At 48.0% G+C, this 19,695-nt stretch overlaps 1 protein-coding gene across 3 annotated transcripts in view; it reads right to left on the bottom strand.

Annotated features, from left to right (window-relative positions):
* Positions 1–19,695, bottom strand: part of LRRN2 (leucine rich repeat neuronal 2) — an 85,677-nt gene that overhangs the window by 10,382 nt on the left and 55,600 nt on the right. Inside the window, exons 1-2 of one of the 3 annotated variants that reach the window (XM_038749754.1) lie at positions 15,515–15,585; positions 12,595–12,783 (exon numbers count right to left, since the gene is read on the bottom strand). The exons of 1 other annotated variant lie outside the window; for it this stretch is intronic. The gene's annotated coding sequence lies outside the window, so the exon portion shown is untranslated. Of the gene's footprint in view, positions 1–12,594; positions 12,784–15,514; positions 15,586–19,695 lie in introns of those variants that run through there. One more of the 3 variants, XM_038749753.1, reaches the window with a different exon arrangement.

Here is a 19,695-nt window from a genome sequence, read left to right as displayed (position 1 = left end):
GACTGTCCCGTGTAAATGAAGCTGGGGATCTCTGAGCCTCTTCTGGCTCACCGTTTCCCAGATCCCCCCAAGGTTCATTCATTCATTCATTCATTCAATCGTATTTATTGAGCGCTTACTGTGTGCACAGCACTGTACTAATCAATCAATCAATCGTATTTATTGAGCGCTTACTGTGTGCAGAGAACTGGACTAAGCACTTGGGAAGTCCAAGTTGGCAACATATAGAGACAGTCCCTACCCAACAGTGGGCTCACAGTCTAAAAGGGGGAGACAGAGAACAAAACCAAACGTACTAATAAAATAAATAGAATAGATATGTACAAGTTAAATAAATAGAGTAATAAATATGTACAAACATATATACAGGTGCTGTGGGGAAGGGAAGGAGGTAAGATGGGGGGGATGGAGAGGGGGACGAGGGGGAGAGGAAGGAAGGGGCTCAGTCTGGGAAGGCCTCCTGGAGGAAGTGAGCTCTCAGTAGGGCCTTGAAGCGCTTGGGAAGTACAAGTTGGCAACATAGAGAGACGGTCCCTACCCAACAGTGGGCTCACAGTCTAGAAGGGGGAGATGGAGAACAAAACAAAACATATTAACAGAATAAAATAAATAGAATAAATATGTACAAGTAAAATAAATAAATAGAGTAATAAATCCGTACAAACATATATACATATATACAGGTTCTCCCCGTCCACACACAATGCGGCCTAGAAGCAGTGTGGCTTAGGGTAAGGAGCACGGGCTTGGGAATTAGGGGACCTGGGGTCTCATCCTGGCTCCACCACCTGCTTGCTGTGTGATCTTGGCTTCTAATAATAAAATAATAATAATTGTGGTATTTGTTAAATGCTTACTATGTGCCAGGCGCTGTAGTAAGTGCTGGGGTAGGTATGAGTTAATTGGTTTGGACAGAGTCCCTGGCCCGCATGGGGCTCAAAGTCTTAATCCCCATTTTACAGCTGAGGTAACTGAGGCACAGAGAAGTGCGGTGACTTGCTCAAGGTCACGCAGCAGACAAGGGGCAGAGCAGAATTAGAACCCAGATCCTTCTGACTCCCAGGCCCGTGCTCTGTCCACTAGGCCACGTTGCTTCTCTGACTTCTTTTATGCCTCATTCATTCATTCAATCGTATTTATTGAGCGCTTACTGTGTGCAGAGCACTATGCTAAGCGCTTGGGAAGTTCAAGTCGACTCATCTGCCTCAGTCGACTCATCTGCAAAATGGGGATTAATTACGTGTTCTCATTCATTCATTCAATGGTATTTATTGAGCGCTTACTGTGTGCAGAGGTAATCAGGTTGTCCCACGTGGGGCTCATGGTCCTAATCCCCATTTTACAGATGAAGTAACTGAGGCACAGAGAAGTCAAGTGACTTGCCCAAGGTGACACAGAAGACAAGCGGTGGAGCAGGGTTAGAACCTACATCCTGTGACTCCCAAAGCTCGTGCTCTTTCCACTAAGCCACTCTGCTTCTTTTCATCCTCTGCCATCCCTCAGCCCCGTCCTGGGCTCCCAATTCCCACGTTGCCCTTTCCAACTGCTTTTCCTGAAATGACCCAAACAGCAGCCCGCAGCCAGCACTGCCAAGACCACCTCCCTTTCTTAGCCCTGCTTAGTACAATGCTTGGCACCTAGTAGGGTGGGGCACCCCACCCGAAATTCCCTACTCCCAGCCTGTGAAGGAGCACCCCCAACCATTTGACTTGTACATATTTACTATTCTATTTTGTTAATGATGTGCATTTAGCTTTAATTCTGTTTGTTCTGACCACTTGACACTTGTCCACATGTTTTGTTTTGTTGCCCGTCTCCCCCTTCTAGACTGTGAGCCCATTGTTGGGTAGGGACCGTCTCTATATGTTGCCGACTTGTACTTCCCAAGCGCTTAGTACGGTGCTCTGCACACAGTAAGCGCTCAATAAATACGATTGAATGAAAGAATGAATGCAGAGCACTGTACTAAGCGCTTGGGAAGTACAAGTTGGCAACATATAGAGACGGTCCCTACCCGACAGTGGGCTCACAGTCTAGAAGGTTCTCCCCTCTCACAGTCTTCTCCCTACTTAGACTGGGATCCCCACTTGGGGCCCGGTCTGTGTCTGACCTGATTATCTTGTATTTACCCAGGCACTTAGTTACAGAGCTTGGCATATAATAAACACTTGGCAAATACCACAATTACTATTATTATTATGATGGCTTAACAAATGGCATTATAATAATAATAATTATTATTATTATTAATAACGATCACTATATGATATCATACACTACATTTCAATATATTTATTATTATTATTAATTATTATTACTTAATATATAACATAGTAATATATTATATATTACTATATTATATATTATACACTGTATATTATGTATTATATATGTATATTATATCTAATATATATATACATATTATATATTATATGTATATTATACATTATTATTATTGTTAATAATGATGATGGTGGCATTTGTTAAGCGCTTACTATGTGCAAAGCACTGTTCTAAGCGCTGGGGAGGTTACAAGGTGATCAGGTTGTCCCACGGCGGGGTCACAGTCTTAATCCCCATTTTACAGATGAGGTCACTGAGGCACGGAGAAGTTAATTATAATGTCAGTATCAGTGTTTCTTGAAATCTCCCTCTCCTCCCCTCACCCATGCCAACCTCCCAAGGTAATAGAAGCCATTGGGACGGCTCTGATGTGTCCGACCTTGCCCCCTGGTCCTTGCCAAGGGCGACTGAAGGCTACTGCTGGTTGGCAAAACCCTGGGGTGGGTTGGGGCTTATCTGCAAGGCTGGAATTGAAACCAGAGATGATTTAAACCCTGGTTCCCGCCCCCCCCCAGTTTGGGGAGATGCCCGACCACTGGTTTAGAGGGGTGGGCTCGGGGGTGGGCTCATAATAATAATAATAGCATTTGTTAAGCACTTACTATGTGCAAAGCACTGTTCTAAGCTCTGGGGAGGTTAACAAGGTGATCAGGTTATCCCATGGGGGGCTCACAGTCTTCAACCCCATTTGACAGATGAGGTAACTGAGGCCCAGAGAAGTTAAGTGACCTGCCCAAAGTCACACAGCTGACAACTGGCAGAGCCGGGATTTGAACCCGTGATCTCTGACTCCAAAGCCTGGGCTCTTTCCACTGACCCACACTGCTTCTCTAATGCTAATGCTTCTCTAAGCTTCTCATGAAGCTGCTACTCTTCATCCCTGGCTCCCAGCCAGTCAGCCTCCAGGGAAAGGCTGGCTCCTGCAGCCCCAGAGCTGTGATGGATGAGCCGGTCTCCGCTTGGCCCCAACCGTTTCCGAGTCAGGTCCCTCCGGGCTGCTGGGCTGCCTGCCCGCTGACCCAGCGGAGACATACGGAGTAATCAAACTGAACATTGATAAACTCCAGCCTCTTTGGCTGTTGATCAGCCCAGGGCGGATGGGGAATTAGGGGCGGGTTAGGGAGACAGAGACTCTGCCACCCGGGTGTTCAAGGCCCGCTGGACAGTGTCTTCATGGAAACACCTCCCTGAAGCAGAAATCCTGCTTCCTCCCCACCGACTCTCTTCCCTCCTTCCTTGCCCCCGGCCTCACTGCCACCCACATGCCCACCAGCAATGCCAGAACCACCAGTTAGAAGGGGAACTTTTGCAGCATGAAGACACCCACCTTTCCCCCTCTGCTTCTAGGCGGGGCCATGCCCAGCTGTGACCTTGCATAAATCACAACTTCTTTTGTGCTTCAGTTAACTCATCCGCAGAACGGCGATTAAATACTTGTTCTCCCTACTTAGACTGGTAGCCCCACGTTGGGCAGGGATTGTGCCTGACCTGATTATCTTGAATTTACAGATTCACAGCTCTCCCAGTAAAACTGGAATTATGTTTTTTGTTAAGCTTGTTTGTTTTGTTTCATTTTGTGCTATTTGTTTAGTGTTTACTATGTGTCAAACAGTGTTCTAAGTGCTGGGGTAGATACAAGTTTATCAATTTGAACACAGTCACTGTCCCACATAGACTCACAGTCTAAATAGGAGGGAGTAGGATTTAATCCCCATTTTGCAGTTGAGGAAATTGAGGCACAGAGAAGTTAAGTGATTTCCCCAAAGTCACACAGCAAGCAATTGGCAGAGCCAGGAACGGAACTCAGGTCCTCTGTCTTCCAGGTTCATGCTCTTTCCACTAGGCCATGCAGGTTCTCTAAGCACTTAGTATGTGCCAACCACTGTGTTAAGCGCTGGGGTAGATACAAGATGATCAGGTCATTTTGATGAGAAGCATTGTATCCTAATGGATAGACCAAGGTTCTGGGAGTGAGAAGGACCTGGGTTCTAATCCCTCCTCTGCCACTTGTCTGCTGTGTGATCTTGGGCAGGTTACTTAGATTTTCTGTGCCTCAGTTGCCTCATCTGTAAAATGGCGATTAAGACTGTGAGCCCTATGTGGGACGTGGACTGTATCCAACTCATTAGCTCTTAACTACCCCAGGGCTTAGTCCAGTGTGTGGCACATAGGAAGAACTGAACAATACCATTAAAAAATAAAGTTCAGAATCAGTCCCTGTTCCACATGGGATTCACAATATCAAGGGGAGGGAAAATGTGTATTTATTCTTGGAAACCTCCAGGGAGTATAAGACCTTCCGTGGATACCTACTCCAGTATTTCCAGTAGAGAAGCAGCATGGCTCAGTGGAAAGAGCACGGGCTTTGGAGTCAGAGGTCATGGGTTCAAATCACGGCTCTGCCAATTGTCAGCTGTGTGACTTTGGGCAAGTCACTTAACTTCTCTGTGCCTCAGTTACACCATCTGTAAAATGGGGATTAAGACAGTGAGCCCCGCATGGGACAACCTGATCACCTTGTAACCTCCCCAGTGCTTAGAACAGTGCTTTGCACATAGTAAGCACTTCATAAAAACCATTATTATTATTATCATTATTATTATTATTTCACCGTCAGCTCTAGCCTAAGCCTTCCTCCTGAAGTTCCTGCCCATTTTGCACTGGTCTATCCTGGGAATTCACCACAGGACAGCCTTCCAGCTGGCTACAGATCTGGGTGGTAGCTCTTTCCGCAGGGCTAACGGCCTCCATCTTGCCTAGTAGAATAGTTTGAACTTCCCAAGCGCTTAGTACAGTGTTCTGCACACAGTAAGCACTCAATAAATACGATTGAATGAATGAATGAATGAAATCTTGCGCCGAGTTAGGGGACTGGATAAAATGACCTTTGAAGATAACGACCGGGTCTGGCAGATAGAAATGTATCCCTAAAGCCCCTGCCAAGCCCCAGAATGAGAGAAATCGAGGCAGGGCATGGGGAGGTTTCTGGGGTGGGGAAGCAGGAATTTGTCATTCCCCCAACCAAACTCGTCCATAGCCAGGGGTGCCCATGGTTTCTGGGAGCTGGGAGCAGTGACTGGGCTGGGTCAGGGGGTGGGATGTGGAGCGCAGGACCTGTTCCATCCTCCCTAAGGAATCTCTTTGGGTGATGGGAGCATGGAGTGGGCACGTGGCAGGCTCACTGTGAGCATTCACTCCCAGTACTCTACCACAGACATGGGGCCTGCCTCATTAAGGCTTAATGAGGAGCTTAGGACACCTGCAGGGAGCTGACAGAGTCATTTTCTGACTGATTGCGCTGCACCAAAAAGGGACTGGAGGGCAAGGAGTGAGAGCCGTCCCTCCCCTTCCTCTCCCTGCCCACCTTCAACTCTTCCTGTCCACCCTCAGGTCTCCATGCCCACACTCACCTTTCCCCTGGCCCACACTTTTCTCTCCCTGCCCACCCTCATCTCTTAGTATGTTTGGTTTTGTTCTCTGTCTCCCCCTTTTAGACTGTGAGCCCACTGTTGGGTAAGGACTGTCTCTATATGTTGCCAACTTGGACTTCCCAAGCGCTTAGTACAGTGCTCTGTACACAGTAAGCACTCAATAAATACGATTGATTGATTGATTGATTTCTCCCTGCCACTTCCCACTGTTCCAGTTCCCTCCTCCGCACCCCTGCCGACAACCTTATCCCCTCCCAGTCTTGGACTGCAAACAGGATCCCACCTAAATCCTCCCCAGCTTCGCTGCCTGTAGGAGGACTAAGCCTAGAAGCCGAACCTAAGCTCGGAAAGCTTTGAGAGAGGTCTTTTCTTGGCGAGGTGGAGGGCCTGCCTGGGACCTGGGCCCTGTAAGCGGTCGGCTCTGGGGTTGGGAGAAAGGGATCCAAGGGCCTGGGGCTTCACAGTGTGCACAGTGCAAGGCTCAGCTGAGGGAGCAACAGACTGACTGCCCCCAGCCTGAGGGGAGCACAGCAGCATGGGAGAGCTCCAGAGACTTTGGCTCTGGGAGAACCAGTCAGATCCAGGACCCCTCTGGGCTCAGGGATTAGACCTCTAAACCCTAAACTCCTTGTGGGCAGGGGACGTGATTATCAACTCTGTTGTATTGTAATAATAATTAATAATTATGGTATTTGTTCATCATCATCATCAGTCGTATTTATTGAGCGCTTACTATGTGCAGAGCACTGTACTAAGCACTTGGGAAGTACAAATTGGCAACATATAGAGACAGTCCCTACCCAACAGTGGGCTCACAGTCTAAAAGGGGGAGACAGAGAACAAAACCAAACATACTAACAAAATAAAATAAATAGAATAGATATGTACAAGTAAAATAAATAAATAGAGTAATAAATATGTACAAACATATATACATATATACAGGTGTTGTGGGGAAGGGAAGGAGGTAAGATGGGGGGATGGAGGGGGGACGAGGGGGAGAGGAAGGAAGGGGCTCAGTCTGGGAAGGCCTCCTGGAGGAGGTGAGCTCTCAGCAGGGCCTTGAAGGGAGGAAGAGAGCTAGCTTGGTGGGTGGGCAGAGGGAGGGCATTTCAGGCCCGGGGGATGACGTGGGCCGGGGGTCGATGGCGGGACAGGCGAGAGCGAGGTACGGTGAGGAGATTAGCGGCGGAGGAGCGGAGGGTGCGGGCTGGGCTGGAGAAGGAGAGAAGGGAGGTGAGGTAGGAGGGGGCGAGGTGATGGATGGACAGCCTTGAAGCCCAGGGTGAGGAGTTTCTGCCTGATGCACAGATTGATTGGTAGCCACTGGAGATTTGTTAAGTACTTACTATGTGCCAAGTGCTGTTCTAAGCACTGGGGTAGATCCAAGGTAATCGGGTTGTCCCACATGGGGCTCACAGTCTTAATCCCCATTTTACAGATGAGGCAACTGAGGCACAGAGAAGTTAGGTGGCTTGCCCAAGGTCACTCAGCTGACAAGTGGCAGAGCCAGGATTAGAACCTGTGACCTCTGACTCCCAAGCCCAGGCTCTTTTCACTAAGCCACGCTGCTTCTCAAAAATGATGGTATTTGTTCAGCGTTTACTAGGTGTCAAGCACTGTTCTAAGTGCTGGGGTAGATACAAGGTAAACAGGTTGTCCCACGTGGGGCTCACAGTCCTGATCCCCATTTTACAGATGAGGTTACTGAGGCACAGAAAAGTTAAATGACTTGCCCAAAGTCACACAGCTGGTAAGTGGCAGAGCCAGAATTAGAACCCATGGCCTCTGACTCCCAAGGCCGGGCTTGTTCCACTAAGCAACGCTGCTTGTACTCACCCAAGCTCTTAGTATAGTGCGCTGCACATAGACAGTGTTCAGCAAATCCTACTGATTGATTGATCTAGAGACCCAGGTGTGTTCTCCAACCCAGGCTGGAGAAGCAGCATGGCTCAGTGGAAAGAGCCCGGGCTTTGGAGTCAGAGATCATAGGTTCGAATCCTGGATCCGCCAAATGTCTGCTGTGTGACCTTGGGTAAGTCACTTAACTTCTCTGAGCCTCAGTTACCTCATCTGTAAAATGGGGATTAAGACTGTGAGCCCCACATGGGACAACCTCATTACCTTGTTTCCCCTCCCCAGTGCTTAGGACAGTGCTTTGCACATAGTAGGCGCTTAACAAATGCCATTATTATTATTATTATTATTCTAGAACTGACCCAACCCCCAGATTGGTCCCCCGAAATGAGCCCCCCTCAAAGTGTCCTCTGGATGAGCTGAGGTGGGCTAGACTTTGTGCTGAGCTCCTCCCTCTGTGGTTCTGATCCCCATGCCCAGGGGTGCGAGAGTCCAAGACAGGCCCCCAGGGCAGGGATGGGGGGCGCTATCGGGGCTCAGTGGAAAGAGCATGGGCTTTGGAGTCAGAGGTCATGGGTTCGAATCCTCACTCCACCACATAGCTGTGTGACCTCGGGCATGTCACTTAACTTCTCTGAGCCTCAGTTCCCTCATCTGTAAAACGGGGATGAAGACTGTGAGCCCCACGTGGGACAACCTGATCACCTTGTATCCCCCCCCAGCCCTTAGAACAGTGCTTTGCACATAGTAAGCGCTTAACAGATACAATCATCATTATTATTATTTGCCCAGCATCAGCCTTTCGCCATCAGGAGCTTCACTGGACGATGGCTAGGTGGGAAAGGGAGGTCAGAGGGATGGCCCTGGCTGAGGGGGGAGAGGTGTGCTTGGGGAACGGCAGATGTGTGGCCTTTCTGGGCTGGGGGAGATGTCCGCGATCACAACCACAGGCCCGTGGGTGTGTGGGGGGGTTCTCCTGCCCCTACCCTCTCTTTGCTCAAGGCTCCCTGCAGGAGCTGGAGACTCCAGGGACCTGCCTGAGAAGGAACATGTCGGCGGCGGGGACAGAATATGGATATGGCACTTGTATATAAGAATCTTCCTCCTTGGGATCCCTGCTTTGGCCTCCCCGACGCTAATACCAAACATTCCCTGGAGGGGAATAGGGAGATGCTTACTACCTTAAGTGACTTTGGGCAAGTCACTTAAGTTCTCTGTGCCTCAGTTACCTCATCTGTAAAATGGGGATTAAGACTGTGAGCCCCCCGTGGGACAACCTGATCAGCTTGTAACCTCCCCAGCGCTTAGAACAGTGCTTTGCACATAGTAAGTGCTTAATAAATGCCATTACTATTATTATTATTATTATATTTATTTTGTTAATGATGTGCATATAGTTTTAATTCTATTTGTTCTGACGACTTTGACACCTGGCTACATGTTTTGTTTTGTTGTCTGTCTCCCGCTTCTAGACTGTGAGCCCGTTGTTCGGGAGGAACCGTCTCTATATGTTGCCAACTTGTACTTCCCAAGCGCTTAGTACAGTGCTCTGCACACAGTAAGCGCTCAATAAATACAATTGAATGAATGAACGGAGGTCTTGGGATCTCCCCCTGCATCACCTGATTTAGCTGTTTCCACTCAGAAACAGCACGGAGCTGGAAGTAATCAAGAGGCCAGGGTTATACTCCCAGCTCAGACAATTTACCTGCAAGTCCCTTTATTTCCCTGTGCTTCCGTTTCCTCATCTATAGAATGGAGATAAGATAAGTATTCTCCCTCCTATTTAGACTGTGAGACTCGGGTGGGACAGGGACTGTGTCTGAACTGATCGTCTTCTATCTACCTGAATGCTCAGCACCTAGTAAGCCCTTAATAAAAACTGTCACTATTAATATTACTTTGCCACCCCTCACTAGGTGTAAGATAAGCTTCCTGATGATGGGGTTGGAGGGTGGGGGGTATGTCTCACCTCTGCTGGGTGCCTGGTGGCACAAAGTTGAGCAGCTGGGGATGCTTAGGGAAGGCTGAGCCATGATGATGATGATGATGATGGAAGCATCTCGCCCTAGCAGAAAGAGCATGGGCCTGGGAACCAGAGGACCTCGTTCTAATCTTAGCTCTGCCACTTACCTGCTGTGTGATCTTTGGCAAGTCACTTCCCTTCCCTGTGCCTCAGTTCCCTCATCTGCAAAATGTGAATTCATTCATTCATTCATTTATTCATTCAATCGTATTTATTGAGTGCTTACCGTGCGCAGAGCACTGTACTAAGTGCTTGGAACGTACAAGCTGGCAATATATAGAGACGGTTCCTACCCAACAGCGGGCTCACAGTCTAGAAAGGGGAGACGGACAACAAAACAAAACATGTAGCCAGGTGTCAAAGTCGTCAGAACAAATAGAATTAAAGCTATATGCACATCATTAACAAAATAAATAGAATAGTAAGCATTTCCCTATTCCCATCCCAACAATGGGCTCACAGTCAACTCCCTACTAGAGAAGCAGTGTGGCTTAGTGAAAAGAGCACAGGCTTGTGAGTCAGAGGTTGTGGGTTCTAATCCCGGCTCCGCCACTTACCAGTTGTGTGACTTTGGGCAAGTCACTTCACTTCTCTGTGCCTCAGTTACCACGTCTGTAAAATGGGGATTAAGACTGTGAGCCCCACGTGGGACAACCTGATCACCTTGTATCCCCCCAGCGCGTAGAACAGTGCTTCGCACATTGTGGGTGCTTAAAAAAATACCATAATTATTATTATTATTATTACTACATAGATTGTGGGTTCCATGTGGTATTGATGACCTTGAAGCTACCCCAGCATTTAGTACAGTGTTTGGTGCGTAGTAAGCACTTAACAAATATTATTATCATTATTATTATTATTACTAGGAGGAGGAGGAGGACTTCACCCCCGGGATTTATTAGCCAGCGGGCCCAGAAGATGGGGTTACATTCAGGCTAAGGTTTTATGTGGGGGCCAGGATGGAGGAGCTCAGATACATCAGGTTTGGGTACCTGAGGGGATTAGCTCTTCTCCTTCTCATCCTTAACATCCCAGCCTAATTTCAGATAACACTCAACCTGTGTCCCCTACATAGCACACCCCGAGAGTCAGGTCTCCCTCAGGGACTGAGAACCCCACGGAACAAGAGAATGAGGCTGAACATCTTGGTTTTGAAGTAGAGGGTCTTTGGGGCAGCTTCAATCTGTGAGGAAAAGGAAGCACTCACCCTGACAGCTGCCAAGGATGGCGAAAGGGACACAGGGAAAGATGAAAGGTTGATGGTGGACCTCTGGAACGATGAGGGAACCAGAAGGTCTGAGGGGCCTAGAGAGTTAAACCAAGAAACCCTTGCCGATGGAAAAGGAAAATGAAATGGGAATGAAAATTGATGAGGCGGAGAAAGGAAAGGAGACTCCTTCCGTCAGCAGGCTTGCCAGAGGAAGCTGGGAGATAAATCACGCGGCAGAAGGAAGCTCAGCTTCTGGCGGCTGTGGCCATGGCTCCCTCCCGCCGTCGGCTGTCTCGGAGGGTGGCCGGAGGAGATGAATGGCTGCGGCCGGAGCCGGGGCCCCGCTGCGGCAGTGAGCGGGGCCTGCCGTCTCCACATGGCCCGGGGACTGTCCCCTCCTTCAGTGTCCACCTCGGGCTCGGGGCCAGAGGGTGAGGGGGTGCTCCCTGCCTAGCTGGGGCTTGGGGGTGCTCCCTACTGGGCCAGGCCAGGGGGCTCGGCGGGTGATGATGCCTGGCTGGGCTTGGGGTGAGGGGTTCATTCATTTATTCATTCAATCGTATTTATTGAGCGCTTACTGTGTGCAGAACACCGTACTAAGTGCTTGGGAAGTACAAGTCGGCAACATAGAGAGACGGTCCCTACCCAACAACGGGCTCACAGTCTAGAAGGGGGAGACGGGCAACAAAACAAAACATGTGGACAAGTGTCAAGTGGTCAGAACAAACAGAATTAAAGCTAAACGCACATCGTTAACAAAATTAATAGAATAGTAAATATGTACAAGTCAAATGGTTGGGGGTGCTCCTTCACAGGCTGGGAGTAGAGAATTCCGGGTGGGGTGCCCCACCCCACTAGGTGCCAAGCATTGTACTAAGCAGGGCCAAGAAGGGGAGGTGGTCTTGGCAGTGTTGGCTGCGGGCTGCTGTTTGGTTCATTTCAGGAAAAGCAGTTGGAAAGGGTAACGTGGGAATTGGGAGCCCAGGAAGGGGCTGAGGGATGGCAGAGGAGGAAGAGAAGCAGCGTGGCTTAGTGGAAAGAGCACGGGCTTTGGGAGTCAGAGGATTCATTCATTTATTCATTCATTCAATCGCATTTATTGAGCACTTACTGTGTGCAGAGCACTGTACTAAGCGCTTGGGAAGTCCAAGTTGGCAACATATAGAGACGGTCCCTACCCAACAGTGGGCTCACAGTCTAGAAGGGGGAGACAGACAACAAAACAAAACATATTAACAAAAGAAAATAAATAGAATAAATACGTACAAATAAAATAAATATGTAGGTTCTAATCCTGCTCCACCACTTGTCTTCTGTGTCACCTTGGGCAAGTCACTTGACTTCTCTGTGCCTCAGTTACTTCATCTGGAAAATGGGGATTAGGACCATGAGCCCCACGTGGGACAACCTGATTACCTTGTACCTACCCCAGCGCTTAGAACAGTGCTTGGCACATAGTGAATACTTAACAAATACCATAATTATTATTATTAAGAGCCCGAGGAAGCATGTGTGAGGGGAAAAGAGGAAGGGAAAGAAAGACGATGAAGGTGGGGTGGCCAGGCAGCAGAATGCTGCCTAGGCTGGAGCCACCCAAGACAAGCTGTTGGAAGGATTTTCAAGATGACAGCCCTGCAACTCCAGCTTCCATCCCCGCCTCCGCCCCTCCCTCCCCCATACACACTCTCATCCCATTGACCCGGATGGCTTAGGCATCCACTCACCAGCAAAGAGAGAATGGTTTGGCCCAAGTGGCTTCTTGAGGTCTCTGCCGATGCCAGGGGTCTCTGTCTCTCTTGCCTAAATGACCAGTTTACCCCACTTGCATCGGAGAGCCCCTATGGACAGGCTTGTTTCGGCTATTCCCTCACTTGAGTCTGATCTAGGTGCTTCGCCGGCCGCTCCCACCGTCCCTGGAAAGGAAATGGGAAAATACCCATTAATTCTACCCCTCCACCCTGTTCCATTCTCTGCTTACAAGGGGCAAGCGAGAGGAACTCAGCTCTAAGGAGGCTGGGGGATGGGATGCCATCTGCTCAGATTTTGCGCCTGACACGGGAGAGATCAAGGCCAAGACAGAGCTGGGCAGGGTGACCGGGCTGAGCCGAAAATTGGTCCTGTGCCCTTTCCCCTGCATTCTATCCTGTTAAAATTCCAATCACAGGAAAATAACATTAACGGGCGAGCCCACTGACTTCTCCAGCCAGGGCTGGGCTGTTCTGTAAACTGAGGAACACCTGGCAGGAAGACTGGGGAGATGCAGGAAGGTTGAATTTGAGGAATGGGAGCTTCCGTACCCAGCGCTTAGAACAGTTCTTGACATGATAAAAGCTTAACAGATGGCACGATCATCATCATCATCCTGTACTTCCGACTATGGATGCAGTTTCTGGGTGATGCTGTCTGTGATAACGGTGGTATTTGTTAAGCATTTACTACGTGCCAAGCATTGTACTAAGCATTGGAGTGGATACAGTGTAAGTGGTACCGCAACATTCAGTGGTTTGTTTGTTTTTTAATGGCATTTATTAAGCGCTTACTATGTGCAAAGCACTGTTCTGGTTGTGTAGGAGGCTTAGATTGGCCACTCAGGGGCCCAGTTTGATCTGGCCCCTGTCCTGGCCCTGCATCAAATCAGTCAGTCAATCAAGGTTATTTATTGAGCGCTTACTTTGTACAGAGTACTGAACTATACGTTTGGAATACAGCCTAAGATTCAATCTCTGATGACGGTGATAACAAGCAGTGTGGCTTAGTGGATAGAGCACAGGCCCAGGAGTCGGAAAACCTAGATTCTAATCCCTGATCTGCCGCTTGTCTGCTATGTGACCTTTGGCAAGTCACTTAACTTCTCTGGGCCTCAGTTACCTCATCGGTAAAATGGGGATTAAAACTGTGAACCCTCTGAGGGACATGGATTGTGTCCAACTTGAGTAGTTCTTATCTACCCCAGCGCTTATATACTAAGCGCCTAACAAATACCAAAAAAAAGATGCTTGGAGGAAGCGTAATGGGAGCTCTCCTGGACCTAGACCCCAAGGAGATCCATAATGAGGTTCATAGTGAGAAGCAGTGTCGTCTAGTGGATAGAGCACAGGACTGGGAGTCAGGAGACCTGAGTTCTAATCCTGGTTCTGGCACTTGACCTTAGGCAAGTCTCTTTTCCTTCTCTGGGCCCCCTTTTTCCTCTCCTCCTCCCCCTCCCCCCCTCCCTCCCTCCATCCCCTCCCCACAGCACTTGTATATATCTGTACAGATTTATTACTCTATTTATTTTACGTGTACATATTTACTATTCTATTTATTTTGTTAATGATGCGCATATAGCTTTCATTCTGTTTGTTCTGATGATTTTGACACCTGTCTCCATGTTTTGTTTCGTTGCCTGTCTCCCCCTTCTAGACCGTGAGCCCATTGTTGGGTAGGGACCGTCTCTATATGTTGCCGACTTGTACTTCCCAAGCGCTTAGTACCGTGCTCTGCACACAGTAAGCGCTCAATAAATACGATTGAATGAATGAATCTTTAAAATAATAATCATAATAGTGATAATTGTGGTATTGGTTAAGTGTATACTATGTATCAAGCACTGTACTAAGCACTGGGGCAGATACGAGATAATCAGGTTCCACATGGAGCTCACAGTCTCAATAGGAGGGAGAACAGGTATTGAATCCCCATTTTGTAGATGAGGGAACTGAGGCACAGAGGAGTGAAGTGATTTGCCCAAGGTTACACAGAGGGTACACGGCAGAGCTGGGATTAGAACCCAGGTCCTCTACTCCCAGGCCCATGATCTTTCCAGTTTCTAGGTCATGCTCTAGATTTAATACCAGTTTTCCTTCCCCCTTAGACTGTAAGCTTCACTGGACGCCGTGAGACCCACGTGGGACAGGGATGGTGTCTGATCTGAATGTACCAAACCCACCCCAGTGCTTAGCACAGTGTTTGGCACAGAATAAACACTTAAAAACACAATGATTATTATTATTATCATGATTACAATCTGCCATATAACCAACCGAACTCTTTCCCCAAGGAACTATGAACGACTCGTGCACGAATTTATCCAACCCCCACTATTAAACCCGTTCGTACTTTCAGCCAGCACAAATTCCAGTCCAAACAAATTGCACACTTCTACCCACTTGGTGAAATATTTTGGCTTTGATTTCTCTTGAACCTACCACTACCTTCAAGCTGCAGTGGGTTTCCCGCCTCATCCCGTTAGAGTTTTTGATGAACAACAATTCCATGTTCTTTCTGCCCACACCCTTCATGGTCCTTTAAATTTCAATTATGTCGCACTCAGTCTGCATTTTCAGACTGAAGGTTCTTAATCTTCTCAGTCTGTCTTCATCAGAAAGCTTTCCCTCCACTCTCACGGCCACCGAGCTTATAGTTGCCCTTCTCCACCACCTTCTCCAACTCTAATATTTCCTTTCAAAGAGGCAGCAACCAGAACGGTACAAGATGATTCAGATGCAGATGGGCCACTGTTTTACAGGGTGACATGATGACTTTGTATCTACCCCAGCGCTTAGAACAGTGCTTGACACGTAATGCACTTAATAAATATTATAATAATTATTATTTTAGGGTGGTAGAACTCCACCTTTTATTTGATATTCCTTCCCATAATACCTCAGTCAATCGGGACCTGATTCCTGCTTTGGTCCTTGTGAGTCCTGTGAGTTGACGGTTTCTCCCTGAGGATCGAGCCATGTTTTCTTGGCTCAATAAATATGATTGACTGCCTGACATCTTAGCCTCCTGTTTTCTCAGAACTTCTTTGAGACATGAAAAACCTAAAGCGGGAAGTGGGGAAGACACTAATAAAAACAGTCCAACAATAATGGTATTTGTTAAGCTCTTACTATGTGCCAAACACTGTTCTAAGCACTGGGGTAAATATAAGGTAATCGGGTTGACCCTCGTGGGGCTCACCGTCTTAATCCCCATTTTGCAGATGAAGTAACTGGAGCACAGAGAAGTTAGGTGGTTTGCCCAAGAGCACACAGCAGACGTGTTGGAGCCGGGATTAGAACCCACGTCCTTTGACTTCCAAGCCCGTGTTCTTTCCACTGAGCCACACTGCTTCTCAACCAAAACAACAATAACGCCTTGGTACTGAATGCTGGAATACATACACTACAATCAGATCAGACACCATCTGTGTCCCACATGGGGCTTCCAAAAGACAGGAGTGCATTTTCCTCCACAAGAGACGATTGCCACCTCTTATTTATATTAACCTCTGTCTCCCCCTCTAGACTGTAAGCTCACTGGGGCCAGGGAATGTATCTACCACCTCTGTTGAACTATACTCCCAAGCGCTTAGTACAGTGCCCTGCACATAGTAAGCACTCAATAAATATCACTGATTGACTGATTGGCACCCGGTCTCTTGGCCTGTCCACAGGGTGACCAGATGTGTCAATTTCGGAAGGAAATTTTGGTGTCTCCCTTGCTTCCTGCTTTATTCATTCATTCATTCATTCAGTCGTATTTATTGAGCACTTACTGTGTGCAGAGCACTGTACTAAGCGCTTGGGAAGTACAAGTTGGCAACATATAGAGACAATCCCTACCCAACAGTGGGCTCACAGTAGGATTTTCATGTCTTCAAGAAGTTTTGAGAAAACTGGAGGCTAAGATGTCAGTCAATCGTACTTCTTGTGTGCAGAGCACTGTACTAAGCACACTTAGTTGGTGGGCGGGGCCACACTAGCCGTCGGCACCCATTTTCTTCCATACGTCGGGGCTGAGGGGAGGACAGCATAGCTGAGCAAGCACCAGGCTGGGGCAAGTTCTGGACTCACTGGTCTCCAGTGGCTACCAATCAACCTACGCATCAGGCAGAAATTCCTCACCCTCAGCTTCAAGGCTGTCCATCACCTCACCCCCTCCTACCTCACCTCCCTTCTGTCCTTCTCCAGCCCAGCCCGCACCCTCCGCTCCTCTGCCGCTAACCTCCTCAGTGGGCCTCGTTCTCGCCCATCCCGCCATCGACCCCCGGCCCACGTCCTCCCCCGGGCCTGGAATGCCCTCCCTCCGCACATCCGCCAATCTAGCTCTCTTCCTCCCTTCAAGGCCCTACTGAGAGCTCACCTCCTCCAGGAGGCCTTCCCACACTGAACCCCTTCCTTCCCCTCCCCCTCCTCTCCCCCTGCCTTACCTCCTTCCCCTCCCCACAGCACCTGTGTATATGTATATATGTTTGTACGTATTTATTACCCTATTTATTTATTTATTTTACTTGTACATATTTATTCTACTTATTTTATTTTGTTAATATGCTTTGTTTTATTCTCTGTCTCCCCCTTCTAGACTGTGAGCCCACTGTTGGGTAGGGACCGTCTCTATATGTTGCCAACTTGTACTTCCCAAGCGCTTAGTACAGTGCTCTGCACACAGTAAGCGCTCAATAAATACGATTGAATGAATGAATGAATGGTCAGGAATTGTTTGGGTAGCCAGAGCCAGCCTGGCAGCCTCAAGAGACAGAGAACTCACCCTCCAGAGTCAGTGCCGCTATAACCGGGGCAGAAGTGCCCTTGTTAGCCCTTCCTGGGGAAGGAATAATGATAATAATAATGGCATTTATTAAGCACTTACTATGTGCAAAGCACTGTTCTAAGCGCTGGGAGGATACAAGGTGATCAGGTTGTCCCACGGGGGGCTCACAGTCTTAATCCCCATTTTACAGATGAGGTAACTGAGGCACAGAGAAGTTAAGTGACTTGCCCAAAGTCACAAAGCTGACAGTTGGCGGAGCCGGGATTTGAACCCATGACCTCTGACTCCAAAGCCCGGGCTCTTTCCACTGAGCCACGCTGCTTCTCGGGGCCCCTGAAGGGCGACCGTTTCTCGAGAAGCCGCACAGTCTAATGGTTAGAGCAGAGGTCTGAGAGTCAGAAGCAGCTGGGTTCTAATCCTTACTTCCCTGCTGCGTGACCCTGGAGAGTCACTTCACTTCTCAGTGCCTCAGTTACCTCATCTGAAAAATGGGGATTAAGGCTGTGAGCCCCAGGTGGGACATGGACTGTGTCCAGCCTGATTAGCTTGTATCTACCCCAGCGCTTACTACAGTGCCTGGCACATAGGAAGTGTTTACTTTTTTTAAAAAAAGAAGCAGCAACCCCTCAAAGATACAGATAGGATTGTGTACAAAGAGGGAAACTGACTTGCTGGAACCAGTTGGAACCAGTTAGAAACTGGCTAAGCCCCCACCCACCGGGATGAGGATGGAGTTGACCAATGATTAGCTAATCTGCACCTTTGCCGTGCCAAACAGACATGCACAGTGATGAAGATGACAATTTTTACATTGTGGGAGTCTAATGGTTATGTCAGGTATATGGAACAGACCAGTGCTTACTCGGGTCAGGGACTGTGTCCAACCTAATTTGCTTTACCAACCCCAGCGCTTAGTACAGTGCCTACATATCTATTCTATTTATTTTATTTTGTTAGTATGTTTGGTTTTGTTCTCTGTCTCCCCCTTTTAGACTGTGAGCCCACTGTTGGGTAGGGACTATCTCTATATGTTGCCAATTTGTACTTCCCAAGCGCTTAGTACAGTGCTCTGCACATAGTAAGCGCTCAATAAATACGATTGATGATGATGATGATGGCACATAGTAAGCACTTAACAAATACTGTGATTATTATTATTATTACTAAGTCTGTGCAGTGGACAGTGTGGGTGGAGAAGGGAGTGGCCAACATAACTACACCCTTTAGGTGGTGCTAATAATAACGATAATTATAATAATACATTGTGGTATTTGTTAAATATTTACCATGTGCAGGCACTGTGCTAAGTGCTGGGGTTGATACAAGATAATCGGGATGGACACATTCCCTATCCCACATGGGGCTCATAGCCTTAATTCCCATTTTACAGATAGACTGTGAGCCCACTGTTGGGTAGGGACTGTCTCTATATGTTGCCAATTTGTACTTCCCAAGCGCTTAGTACAGTGCTCTGCACACAGTAAGCGCTCAATAAATATGATTGATGATGATGAGGATAGGGAACTGAGGTATGGAGAATTGAAGTGACTTGCCCAAGGTCACACAGCAGACAAGTGCTTAGAACAGTGCTTTGCACATAGTAAGCGCTTAATAAATGCCATTAAAAAAAAAGTGGGGGAGCTGGGATTAGAACCTAGGTCCTTCTTACTCCCAGGCTCATGCGAACCAAGGGAGATAAAATGTGAGCCCAAAAGCCCTGAGGTCTCACTTGCCCTCTCTTTTTATTTTTATTTTTTTAGTATTTGTACTTGGTACAATTTGGAAGTTGTGGATTGGCAACTTCTGGTCTACCTGTCCTGTGGTCTTCCTACTAGACCACCCTGCTTCTCTCTGCAACTGTTTCTCCATTTCCTCGTCTCTCTCGGCTCCATCTCGGGTTGTCATTGCCGCCCCTGGGGAGTTGTGATGTGGGGATATCATGGATATCTTTCAGACAGCTCTGGGACAGTGACCAGCCCAGCAGTGGATGGTTCAGAGCTGCCCATTCACCCTGCGCCAACTTGTACTTCCCAAGCGCTTAGTACAGTGCTCTGCACACAGTAAGCGCTCAATAAATATGATTGAATGAATGAATGAATGACCAACCCCTTCCCAGGCGTCCTGGAGTGCAAGCCCAGGGAAAGTCTGCACTGGGATCTTGAAGTGCAGACTGTGAGCTCCTTGTGGGCAGGGATTGATTCTGTCTACCAAGTCTGTTGTGTTGTAATAATAATGATAGCATTTATTAAGCGCTTACTTAATAGAGCTACTTTATTAAGTAATAAAGCTACTTTATTAAGTAAGTA

Source organism: Tachyglossus aculeatus, chromosome 7 (genome assembly GCF_015852505.1).
Source record: "Tachyglossus aculeatus isolate mTacAcu1 chromosome 7, mTacAcu1.pri, whole genome shotgun sequence".
Classification (NCBI taxonomy): Eukaryota; Metazoa; Chordata; class Mammalia; order Monotremata; family Tachyglossidae; genus Tachyglossus; species Tachyglossus aculeatus.
Note: the sequence above shows the minus strand (reverse complement) of the source record. Positions and strands in the feature narration are given on the sequence as shown.